This window comes from Lygodium microphyllum, chromosome 17, assembly GCF_053477565.2.
Source record: "Lygodium microphyllum isolate KBCC chromosome 17, Lygodium_microphyllum_v1.1.10, whole genome shotgun sequence".
NCBI lineage: Eukaryota > Viridiplantae > Streptophyta > Polypodiopsida > Schizaeales > Lygodiaceae > Lygodium > Lygodium microphyllum.
Genome location: NC_141151.1, coordinates 22,478,479 through 22,491,005, shown reverse-complemented (window position 1 = coordinate 22,491,005; position 12,527 = coordinate 22,478,479).

The window sequence follows — 12,527 nt, the reverse complement described above, 5'->3', positions numbered from 1 at the left end:
ATCATAATGCAATCTCAGTTTGCTTTTCAGCTGTATTCCCAAGTCTTTCAACAGTTTCATCAACCAAACTGTTTCGCAAGCTGCTAAGGCATCTCCTCTGTACTCAGCTTTTGTGCTAGACAATGCAACAATAGGCTGTTTCTTACTCTGCCAACTAATCATACTATTGCCCAATCCAAATGCATAATCACTGGTTGACCTCCTGTCATAGGCACAACCAGCCCAATCAAGATCAGTAAACCTTGTTAAGTCAAGGGATTTTCCATATGCATAAAACAACCCATAATCTATAGTACCCTTCATATATCTCATGATCCTCCTGAGTGCATCTAAATGTGGTTTGCGAGGCTTCTACATGAACCGACTAATTAGTCCCACTGCATAACATAAGTCAGGACGTGTAATAGTTAAGTATATCAAGCTGCCCACCATCTGTTGATACATGGTCACATTCTCTATGTCATTCCCAACATCAATCTACAGCTTGACATTCCGATCAAGAAGTGTCTCCATAGGCTTGCATTCAGCCGTACCATACTTATGTAACATGTCATGAGCATACAGATTTTGTAGTAGCCATATACCTTGAGGCATAGAGACTACCTCAATCCCAAGAAAATACTTTAGTTCACCAAGGTCTTTGACTCTGAATTCAGCCTGTAAATATGATTTAATTTCAGCAATGCCCTCTTCATCAACTCCAATGATGATAAGATCATCTACATAAACCACTAGAAACACATATCCATGATCTGTCTCCTTCGTGAACAGACTGTGATCTGCATCACCCAATCTAAATCCATGTCGCTGTAAATAACTACTGATCTAAGCATTCCATGCTCTAGGTGCCTATTTCAGTCCATATGAAGCCTTTTTCAGCTTACATATATGTGTAGGAAAGTTCGGGTGAACATAGCCTTCAGGCTGCTCCATATATACTTCCTCAACCAAATCACCGTTCAAGAAAGCATTCTTGACATCCATTTGCCATAATTTCCAACCTTTCCATGCTGTCAAAGCAGTGACAGTTCTGACTATTGGCATTTTTGCCACCGGACTGAAAGTCTCCTCATAGTTAAGGCCATATTGATGTGCATACCCTTTTGCAACTAGCCTGGCCTTATAGCGTTCTAACGAACCATTCGACTTGCACTTAACCTTATACACCCATTTGTAGCCAATGGGGACTTTGTCTTCAGGCAACTCAACCAATTCTAATGTCTTATTTTCAGCCAAGGTACATACTCCTCATCCATGGTAGCACACCAGTTATCATCTGTAACCGCATCATCAAACTTTGTAGTTCTTTATAACCTGTCACACTAGCCATATATGCATAATGGCGGGCTAAATAAACAGTGTATATAAACCTGTCAGCTGGTTTTCTAACTCTCTTAGATCTCTGTAACTGTGGTTCATGCCTCTCATGAGGCAGTACATAACGACTCTGCCTTGCTCTAAGCGTCATAATAGACAGAATGCCCAACTCACTATCCAAACTGTTGCTATTAGATGACTTATAACTTGCTATAAGTGGACCTATTGCATCCTCAAGCATCTTTTCTTTTTCCTTATCCAATCTCCCCCTCACTGACATATCCGTGTCAGTGGACATAGAAGTATGACTCCGCAAGTGTCCTGACCAAGGACTTACTGTAGGTGACCCATCACCTGTAGGACCACTCATAGATGTATTCACTGTAGGTGTATTTTTAGCATTACTAGTGCTAGCTGCTCCATCAGTAGCCACTACAATAGGATTACTATACCATGATGCCAACTCATCAAAAACATCTTTGCTAATCAATGTCTCATGTGTAGACGATACATAACACTTGTAAGCTTTCCGGTCTTGTGCATGACCAAGGAACACACTCTTGACAGCTTTAGGATCCAATTTCTTCCTCTTTTCATCAGGAACATGCACATATACAATGCTGCCAAATACCTCAAGTGTGAAATGTTAGGCGTATGACCATACAACCTCTCATATGGAGTTACATCATGAATCCCTGCTGTAGGGGTTCTATTCAACACATAGACCGCAGTCACTACTGCTTCAGCCCAATAACCATTTGGCAAACTCTTCTCATTCAGCATAGCTCTTACTGATTCCATCAATACCCTATTTTTCCTTTCTGCTATACCATTTTGCTGCAGTGTATAGCTGCAAGTTAACTGTTTTCTGATCCCATATTTAGCAAGATACATGTCAAAGTAATTAGAGACATATTCTCCACCTCCATCAGATCTAAGACATGAAATTTTACAACTCAATTCATTTTCAGTATGCTTCTTGAAGTCCTTGAATGCATCAAACACATCATCCTTATGTTTCAGTATGTAAAGCCAAGTATACATGCTAAAATCATCAATGAAGGATACATAGTAATGAGCACCACCAAATGAAGCATTATGAGACAGACCCCATACATCTGAATATACCAATTGCAAGGGTCGTGAGCTATTCCGTACATGTCTCATAAATGGAAACCATACTTGCTTTCCAAACTAGCATGTATCAAATACATGTCCAAAGTCATGATACTTGAACTTAGGTAGTCCAAGCACAATCTCCTTCTATTGCATAGATTTCAGCTTTTGTACATTCACATGGCCAATCCGCTTATGCCATATCTCAACATCCCGTATAACATCATCATCATGTGTAAACATGGCTTCTTTCAATTCTGGAATTGACGCATCAAGAGTAAACATTCTGCCATCTCTTCGATCTCTAACAATCAATTTGCAGCCATTACCATATTCTTCAACAAAGCATCCATCTCTATTAAATCTCATCTGTAGATTCTGCTATGCCATTTGTCCAACTGACAAAAGATTCTTTAGTTATTGTAGGTACATGTAGTACATCATGCAGGCTCTTTTTCTTGCCATCAGGCATTAACAATTGAACAATTCCTGTGTGTTGAATGTCATGTTGGGTGTCATCCCCAATACACACATAACCATGTGAACCTGCAACCATCTCATCAAATCATTCTCCATGGGGTGTCATATGATTTGAAGCCCTTGAATCAATGTACCATCTCTCATCTATATTCTGCCTAGATGCATTCTTAGACACATGCTGCATGGCAAACAATCTGTCAACCTGCTCATCATGAGCATCGCTAGAAGATGCATAGTGCCCATGTTGTTTGCCCTTTGCCTTCATATCTCCCTGCTTCTTGTAACAATCCTTTGCAATGTGTCCATATCTATCGCAGTAATGATAGTCCTTATCTTTGTTTGACTGGTTATTTGATTGCCATGAACCAGATCCACCACCTCTACCATGGGGTGATCTCCCCCTGTCTCTAAATCCGTTAGATCCATGCTAGTCCTATGTATTTGTGCCATGCCAAGGATTCTACTGATGTTGTCCATAAGCATTTCGAGTGTCTCCTCGACCTCAAAAAGAGCCACGCCCTCTACCGCCTCTACCACGTTGGCTAGAGTAAACAAGGGTGTCTCTACTTTGAGATGTACTAGAACTTGTATTCAGCCCAAGCATAACTTCCTCATGCATCAGCAAAGCAATCAGCTCATCCCAATCAGGGGATTCATCTCTCATAGAAATAGACGTATTAAATGCTTTATACTCTTTGCCAAGTCCATTCAATGTCACAGCAATTATATCATTCTCACACATTGAAGATCCAATGGTGGCAAGCTGATCCGCTATGTTCTTGATCTCTGTAGTGTAGGCTTGAATGCTTCTGCCATTCCTAAACATGTTATTGAACTGCTTTAGCTCAATCTTTCTTACATGTGTTACATTTTCATAATTCTTCATGAGTATGTCCCATGCATCCTTTGGAGAACTGCATCCCCAGTAATCTGTATAACCATAGCATCTAATATACATAAGGAAAACCAATGTAACACCTTGCATGCTTTCTCAGTCCATAGCTTATGAGCCATTTTCTAATCATTTATTAGATTTCTTTCATGCATTTCAAGTTAAGCCTCATCACCTGTACATAAGTCCTAATAACCTTTGGCAATCAAAAAATTATTCATACGAAACTTCCATAAAGCAAAATTTTTGTTGTCCAACTTTTCTCCCACAATTTGAGTGATATTGTCAATGCCTTGAGCATTTGCCACAGTTACAGCTTAGGTATTCAGTGATGTATACAACCTATAAGTAATGTTTGTATTGTATGCAAGTAGCAGTATCAAATACAGCCAGCCCACTGCTATAACCAACAGTATTTCCTTTGTTAAAACAAGAGTATTCAGACCTCAAAACAACCCTAGAACATCCCATTCAGTCCCACTCTATGTAGGAGTTGATACATGTCCAACCGGTCAAAATATATTGCATGTATGTCAAGTGGAGATGATAGGTATCCTTCCAACAAACAATAATTAGTCAATACCCTGATATAACCAGCAACAAATTAGTCCAAACTTTGGACTTTCAGCGCTCACAATATCCCAAAAAGCATCTACCACTCAAGTGGTATGATCTAAGCATTTGTGAGTAGCAAATAAGCATCACAGATACTTCAACCCTATATGTATATTGTTTCCAAATTCAAGATAGCAACTAGTTCACAGTTTTTGGCCTACAAATAGGCTCCAAAATTGAGCATTTAACACTCCAATATCATGCTCAAATGCATGATAATAAGGGCATATACGTTGTTAGGATGAAAGCCACCAGTGCCCTGGAATCATCTGTTGTTTATTGCAGTAAACATCTAGTTTGCACAGGTCTGTGCTGAATATCTCAAAATCTGTGAGGAATTTGAAAAAACTTTCTTCTACAAAGTTGTAGATCACGTCGAAAAGGTCAGGAGGGTAGAGCCGTTTATCCAAAAACCATTTATGTAGCAAGATATAACTTCTGCAAAAAAACGGGCTGTAGGCACAGTCTCCTTTGATGACGTTTTCTTCAGATCTGATGTCTTGATGTCAAATGGCCACTACCAAGCCTTTAGGCTTTAGATGTTTAAGCTTAGATACCATGTTGGAAGAGAGGGAGAGAGACAGAGTGGAGCGAAAGATGAGCCTCAACTCATTGTTGTTCTTCTTCCATTATTCATCCATCATACAAACTGAAAGAGACTTACACACATAGGTATGACTAACCAAGACTAACTGTGGTTTAAGTCACTGACTACACTGACTTATTGAATGTCACACATGTGTACAATTGTATCTAGCTAATGCCGGTCACACACATAAAGCTAGACTGACTAAAGAGTAACGGGAGCTTAATATTCTAACATATTAAATGCATATCAAATAGCTAGTTAGAGGGGGAGAGAGAGAGAGAGAGAGAGAGAGAGAGAGAGAGAGAGAGAGAGAGAGAGAGGAAGATTGAGAGACATGTATCATACGAAGAGAGAGAGAGTTGCAAGGGGGGAGAGGGATGCTTATCATATTTTTCTTCACAAAATATGGGGCCGTCGGCGATCCTTTCTTTGGCAATAGAATGATCCCAATCCACATGAACTCTCTCTCTTCAACCATCTTGGCCCACACATGCACTCTCTCTAGCATACCCTAGAACCTAAACCCAAATAACTAACATAGATGTAGGCACTAATGACCCCTCTAATGTCGACAAAAGGATCCTAATTTACATGCACTTGCACTCTCTCTTTATCCCCTCCAAAAAAATTCCCATACAACTAACATATTTATGTAGTGTCATCTTAACTAATTAATTAATAGTACTATACTAATACATTGATTTATATAAAATGATTAATACTAACATATAAACTAATATAAAAGTTAATTAATATTAATATACCAAGGGATAACTTCATACTAATTGATTTTACTATACTAACTAATTACTTAATTAGTTGATATGTATTAACTAATGAATAAACTAACTAACATCAATTAACAAATTAATTAATAATTTGATTGATACACTAATTAACTAATGAATAACCTAATTGATACCATCTAACTACATATTAATTGATTTATACATGTGTTAATTAATTTTAATACTAATAAAAATAACTTACTAATAATTTAATTAATAGATTAATATTAATCAATTGAGTAATTAATAATACTAATTACTAAATAATTATTTAATATATGATTAACTAATTACTTTGTTGAATTGATAATCTAATTAACTAGTAATTGATTAATCAATTAAAATAACCAATTAAATAATTACATTAATATTTGATATATTAATTGAATATATGTAATTAATATTAAATCATTTAAATAGTAATTAATATATTTGTAATTTATATATTAATAATTAATCCATTAAATAATTAAAATTAGTAATTAAATATCAGTTAATTAGTAATATATTAATTTAAATAATTAGAAATATTAATTATCTAATTAGTTAATTATTACATTGATTACTACTTATTTGTTAATTTAATATCTCCAAGTAATTAATTAGCCATTTATTAGTTAATAATTAGCAATTAATTATTTATTAATTCCTTTTGAAAAAAAGCAATGCTACACACACACACACACACACACACACACACACACACACACACACACACACACACACACACACACACACACACACACACACACACACACACACAAGCGTCAACGGTCATCCAGACGGTCATAGTGTGTAGGTGGTGGTAGGTGGGAGGTGCAAGCGTGAGCAATAGAGGTGGGCAAGCGGGTGATATTGCATGCACAGAGAGAGAGAGAGAGAGAGAGAGAGAGAGAGAGAGAGAGAGAGAGAGAGAGAGAGAGAGAGAGAGAGAGAGAGAGAGAGAGAGAGAGAGAGAGAGAGAGAGAGAGGAAGGATCCCCGTTGAAAGGTCAATATGTGATTCAATGTTGGTAAACTACAACTGAGATGTTTTGGAGACATTTAGTAGATTCATAATCCGTTATATGAATACCACATATTGTAGGTGGTATGCAATGTGATAAGGCTTTTTGGAGCTCATTGTCATTGCAAACATACACAAAATAAAGAAATACCATTTTAGATTGCAATGCGTGATGTTGTGACCTTGCATATGTAGAGCTAAATTCCAGTAGACAAATTGCATGTTTATATTGCTTTACACAATATGGATATCTAAGAGCAAAGGTAACATGTTTACATAAACTTGTACAATATTTGATTGTAATGTAGTGCTCTTTTTTGTCATACCAATATATTGGTGCTCAACCTTCCATGTGCACATGTATAGCTACCTCCCACAACCCAAAAATTAATTGTGTTCAATATGAATGGGGTGCTTTTACATGGGTAGCCAAAGCAGAAGGGATTGTTATCAGTGAAGCCCCTAGAAGTGGGGAGGTATTGGTTGATTTTGCAGCGAGGGCTCGCAAGGTTTTTGAAGGAAAATATCTACATTGTTTGACATTGCCATTTTGAGCTCTATGAAGAAAGACAATTTAAGTGAGCTACTCCATCTAGTTAGAAGTGAATGTGTGAAGTCGTCAAAGCAAGCACCTGTCTTTCTATTTCAATATGGACAAGGCAAGTGCAGAGTAACTCACATAACCACTTTTTTTGGAAGGAGTTACATAAAGTCCCTTTTCCTTAAATTTTTTGATGGCATTGATTGACCACATTTCAACCCAACAACGACTCTATTTGTAGATGATAGCATGGAGAAGATGCAGAGGAATCCAAATAATGCCTTCATATACCCACTCCCAAACAAATTATTTGATATCATATTCTCTTGTAGTAGTAAGTCCACACAATAATGCTCAATTGAAAGTAGCAAAAACATGCGCGATGCAATTTTGCTTATGTGCGCACAATGGAAGTGATATATCAAGATCTAATATCAAATCATGCACATAAAAGTGAGAGGTATGTGAATGTGTATATGCATGTGGGAGTAACAATGTGATATGCTTTTTGTCTTGATATTAACAACTAAAAGTGTCTAAGACAATGGACCTCATCCAAACCCTTGACCATTGCAAATTAAGAGGGTTGTGAAAAATAGATGGATGACCCTTGCAAAATTAAGAGAGAGAGAGAGAGAGAGAGAGAGAGAGAGAGAGAGAGAGAGAGAGAGAGAGAGAGAGAGAGAGAGTGTGTGTGTGTGTGTGTGTAGAGAGAGAGAGAGAGAGAGAGAGAGAGAGAGAGAGAGAGAGAGAGAGAGAGAGTGTGTGTGTGTGTGTGTGTGTGTGTGTGTGTGTGTAAGAGGTGGAGAAAGAGATGAGCTACTATTTGAGAGAGAGAGAGATAGAGAGAAGAGGAAAGGAGAGAGGGAGGGAGAGAGAGAGAGAGTGTGTGTGTGTGTGTATTTGCGAGTGACACAAGGAGAGACAGAGAGAGAGAGAGAGTGTGTGTGAGTGAGAGAGAGGGTGAGTGTAAGAGAGGGAGAAAGTGAGAAGTTGCTAATTGTGTGTGTGTGAGATGGGGAGGAGGGAAAATAGAGAGATATGTGTGTGTGTGTGTGTGTAAGAGGGGGAGAAAGAGAGGAGCTACTATTTGAGAGAGAGAGAGATAGAGAGAAGAGGAAAGGAGAGAGGGAGGGAGAGAGAGTGTGTGTGTGCGTGTGTGTGTATATTTGCGAGTGACACAAGGAGAGAGAGAGAGAGAGAGAGAGAGAGAGAGAGAGAGAGAGAGAGAGAGAGAGAGAGAGAGTGAGAGAGAGGGTGAGTGTAAGAGAGGGAGAAAGTGAGAAGTTGCTAATTGTGTGTGTGTGAGATGGGGAGGAGGGAAAATAGAGAGATATGTGTGTGTGTGTATGTGTGTGTGTGTGTGTGTGTGTGTGTGTGTGTGTGTGTGTAGAGAGAGAGAGAGAGAGTTGCACTTGAGGTAATTAACACGGGGGGAGAAACATGGGTGGGGATGGTAGTGGTGGAAATGGTGAAGGTGGTAGTAACAATGGCGATGGAGGTGGTGGTAGAAGTGATGGTGGAGATTGTGGTGGTAGTGGGGGGGGTGGGCAATAGTGGTGCCTCATATATGCCCAGGAGAAGAGGAGGAATAAATGGGCTATGTAGAATAAGAAATGGAGGTTGCCTAGAAAAGCTTGCTCAAAAAGCTCGCTTCTCGCATGCACTCAATGGCTATTGCTCATTCTTGAAATCAAGTTTATGTGGTTATAAGAAAAGGGAAACAACATTAGATGGCCAAGCACATATCAAGAGTGACAAAGTGGTGAAATAGCATGGGCTACCCAAATGCCTTATAGAAAAGACCCACCTCATATGCCTCCTCATCAAGACTAGGCTTTATTAATTGATAGCAAGACAATTATATGTAATGGATAGGATGGTGTACTAAGTAGATACATTTGTGAACATGAAATGGAAGAAATGTTGAGAAAGCACATGAAGGAATAGTGGAATATCATTTTGATGCTAGAACCATATCTCAAAAAGGTGCTCTAATCTTAGGGTGGTAGACCCTATTCAAGGATGCTGCAAAATTTGTGAAGCATTGCAACAATGAATGCTAGCACACCAAAGTGCCAATTAAGAAGGACAACATGGAGTTGGTACCAATCTTGGCATGTTAACCTTTTGAGAAGTGGGAAATTGACTTGATGGGGCCCATCAACCCTATAGCTCAATACGCTCAGAAGCCTCATACATCATAGTTGCTACAAACTACATGTCAAAGTGGGCAAAGGCAAGGGCAACACGAAAGAATGACACTAGGACCACTACTAAGTTCCAATGGTAATAGGTCATCTCTCGATTTGGATGTCCCATTGATATCATTAATGATACAGGGATGCACTTTATCAATACTGTCGTGGAGTATATGCTCTCAATGTTACATCATCCCTTGTAAGTTGCCCACCTACTACTTGCAGGAGACCAATAGCCAATCATGAGCCAATCTAAGTCCACCAACAAAACCCTAATCAACATGTGGACTAAGACAACCTTTGCATCACGAGCTGAGTAGGACAACAAATTCATTGAAGCATTGTGGGCTTATTGAATCGCATATAAGAGAACTATAGGTCAAAATCATGCCCATAGAGTTCCCCATCCCCAACCTACACATAGCAATCTATGGGAAGGAAACAAGGCAAGGCTCACTGTTTGGTTGAGTTGGGACATCTTATGAAGACCATGCTACTAGCTACCCATGCATTGATAGTTGAAAAAGCGCATTGCAAAGCATGGTTTGACAAACATGTCCATTAATAAAATCATTGATGAATAAGACCTTGTTCTCTTGTAATCACTTAAGGCTACAAGAAAAAGCTAAAATTTAGGGGCATGGGACCATGCCAAGTTCGTGCAATTAGTTGGACTAGGAATGTAGAACTAGAAGCCCTTGAAGGGGAGGAAATTAGATACTTCAACAGTGGTCATGTCAAGAAACACTGCCCCCTAGGGCACCCTTGCCATGAACCCCCCTCAGAACCCATCAACACTCTAGCCACCACCAATGCACAACCAAAGTCTCAAAAACAAAACTATGTAGACCCGAGTCAACCTAGAAACTTTATAGTCATAGTAGTCACAATCGATGATCTAGACAAGGACTAGGAATTAGTAGTGCCACCAGCCTACCTTAGAGTTAGGCTTGCAACTAGCAAAGGGACCCTTGTTTTGACACTCTCATTAATCAGAGCTCTGACTATAACATGCTAACCTTTTGGTTTTGGAGCCAAGTGGGCTAGCCCTCACTAGTGCCTTTTGATGCTCAACTCAATCCATACGGGTGATATACTTACACTATATTGGGAAAATGTGTTGATGATGACAATAGAGCTCAAAGAGCACCCCCATGATCTTCTAAATTCTCCCTAATAGGGAAGAGAATGGATAGGATATCCTACTAGGGTGATTGTTTAAATTCCATAACAAATGTCAAGTTGACCATTTGGAAGACTGAGTTCACTTGAGCCTTCCAAGAGCCAATATAATTCTTGCCTTCAGCAAGAGGGATTGTGCTATTGCACAACTACTACTAATAAATACCAAGTAGTCATGCATGCTAACAAACAAAATTATGTCCTGTTAGAGCAATTGGTGATCACCTAGGAAAGGAATCTAATGCCATGGAGCAACTCCCAAACTAGCAACCCTATATATGCCTCCATCCACCTTCAATGACATCAAAAACTGTAGAAGAAAACTTTTAACACCCCACCTAGGATACAAAAGTACCCCAAGGGGTGCAAGCTAGATTGCCTCCAACAATGTGTCTCTGCTTGATGGGTGCCCAAGTCTCTCCTAGTGGCATAAGGCTATTATGATGGCAATGACCACACTTGGATACTAGAGTGAGTCTCTCCAGTCCCTCAAGGTCCATAGCTGATAGGCCACAAAAATGACATAGAACATTTTGCAAATAGACCATTGCCACCAAGTTGATAGTCCACTTTACAATACAATATTAGAAAATTTAAGAAATGAATTTTAATAACTAAAATAGCCTAGCTAGAGCTCGTAGCTACTTAGGAGTCCCATGTTGTCCTTTGAGAAGCAAAGACAATGTGGCCAATTTTGGGGGAGAGAGAGAGAGAGAGAGAGAGAGAGAGAGAGAGAGAGAGAGAGAGAGAGAGAGAGAGAGAGAGAGAGAGAGAGATTGTAAGCCTTCTAGAAGATGGGGAGCTTGAGCTCGAGGGGTGCACCTAAAAAAATGTAAATGTATGATGTGTGATCAATAGAAGACTTATCTTATTAGATAAATCTACATTATTACATTTATAAAATGGAATTTTTAATTGCAATTTGAAAAACCCTGTAAGTTTCCTAAGAAAAAGAGGTCATTTTATTGCCTCATAAAATGTTAGTAAATATGATTTTTTACCATTTGAGTGCACATGATATGGACGATTTCCTATTGAAACACCCTTTGAGAACCTATGTTACAAGAAAAGATCCTTTCAATGAAAAAAAAAACTTAGGAGGCAAGATTTGATCAATGCAAAAAGTCCCAAGATCTTTTAAAGAGCAAGGATTGAGTAAAATTAATTGTCCAACTAAATAAAACCTTAAACTCCTTATAAAAAAGAAAGGAAATGAGTTGGTCCCTATGCTTGAAAAAGCGGATGGGACTATAGCTTCTAGACAATAAGAGTACTTGAAGCCATCCATGACTTTTAGTGATCCCTCTCACAATAACAATGATAAGATTGGTACCAAAGCCAAGATTGCCCTCTGCATATAGAAGGTTTTCCCCCTTGAGTTGGCTAAGATGCTTGATTGAGATAGAAATTAGGGACACTGCAAACTCTTTTACAAAGCATAAGTCCTTAGGCTCATTGGTCTCCAAATGAACACTTCCAAAGTCTCAAGAAGGTCCTTAGTCTCCCTTTCTTGCAATTTGGAAAAAGCATATCACTTGCAATGCATTACCATGTTTGATCAACCAAGGTGTTGTGGAGCTTATCCACTGAGAAGGATGGGAAGGAGTGCTTGTCTAATTAGAGAACTATAATGTGTACACCTTGGCCAACAATATTTTCACCATGTTCCTTATTAGGAGGTTGAGCAACCATTTAAATTATTGGGCTAGAAAGGAACAAAATGGTTTTATAAAAGACAAGTACATTATAGATGTAATCATAGCTTTGTGGGAGGGTCTTGACTACACCTAGAAGACCAACT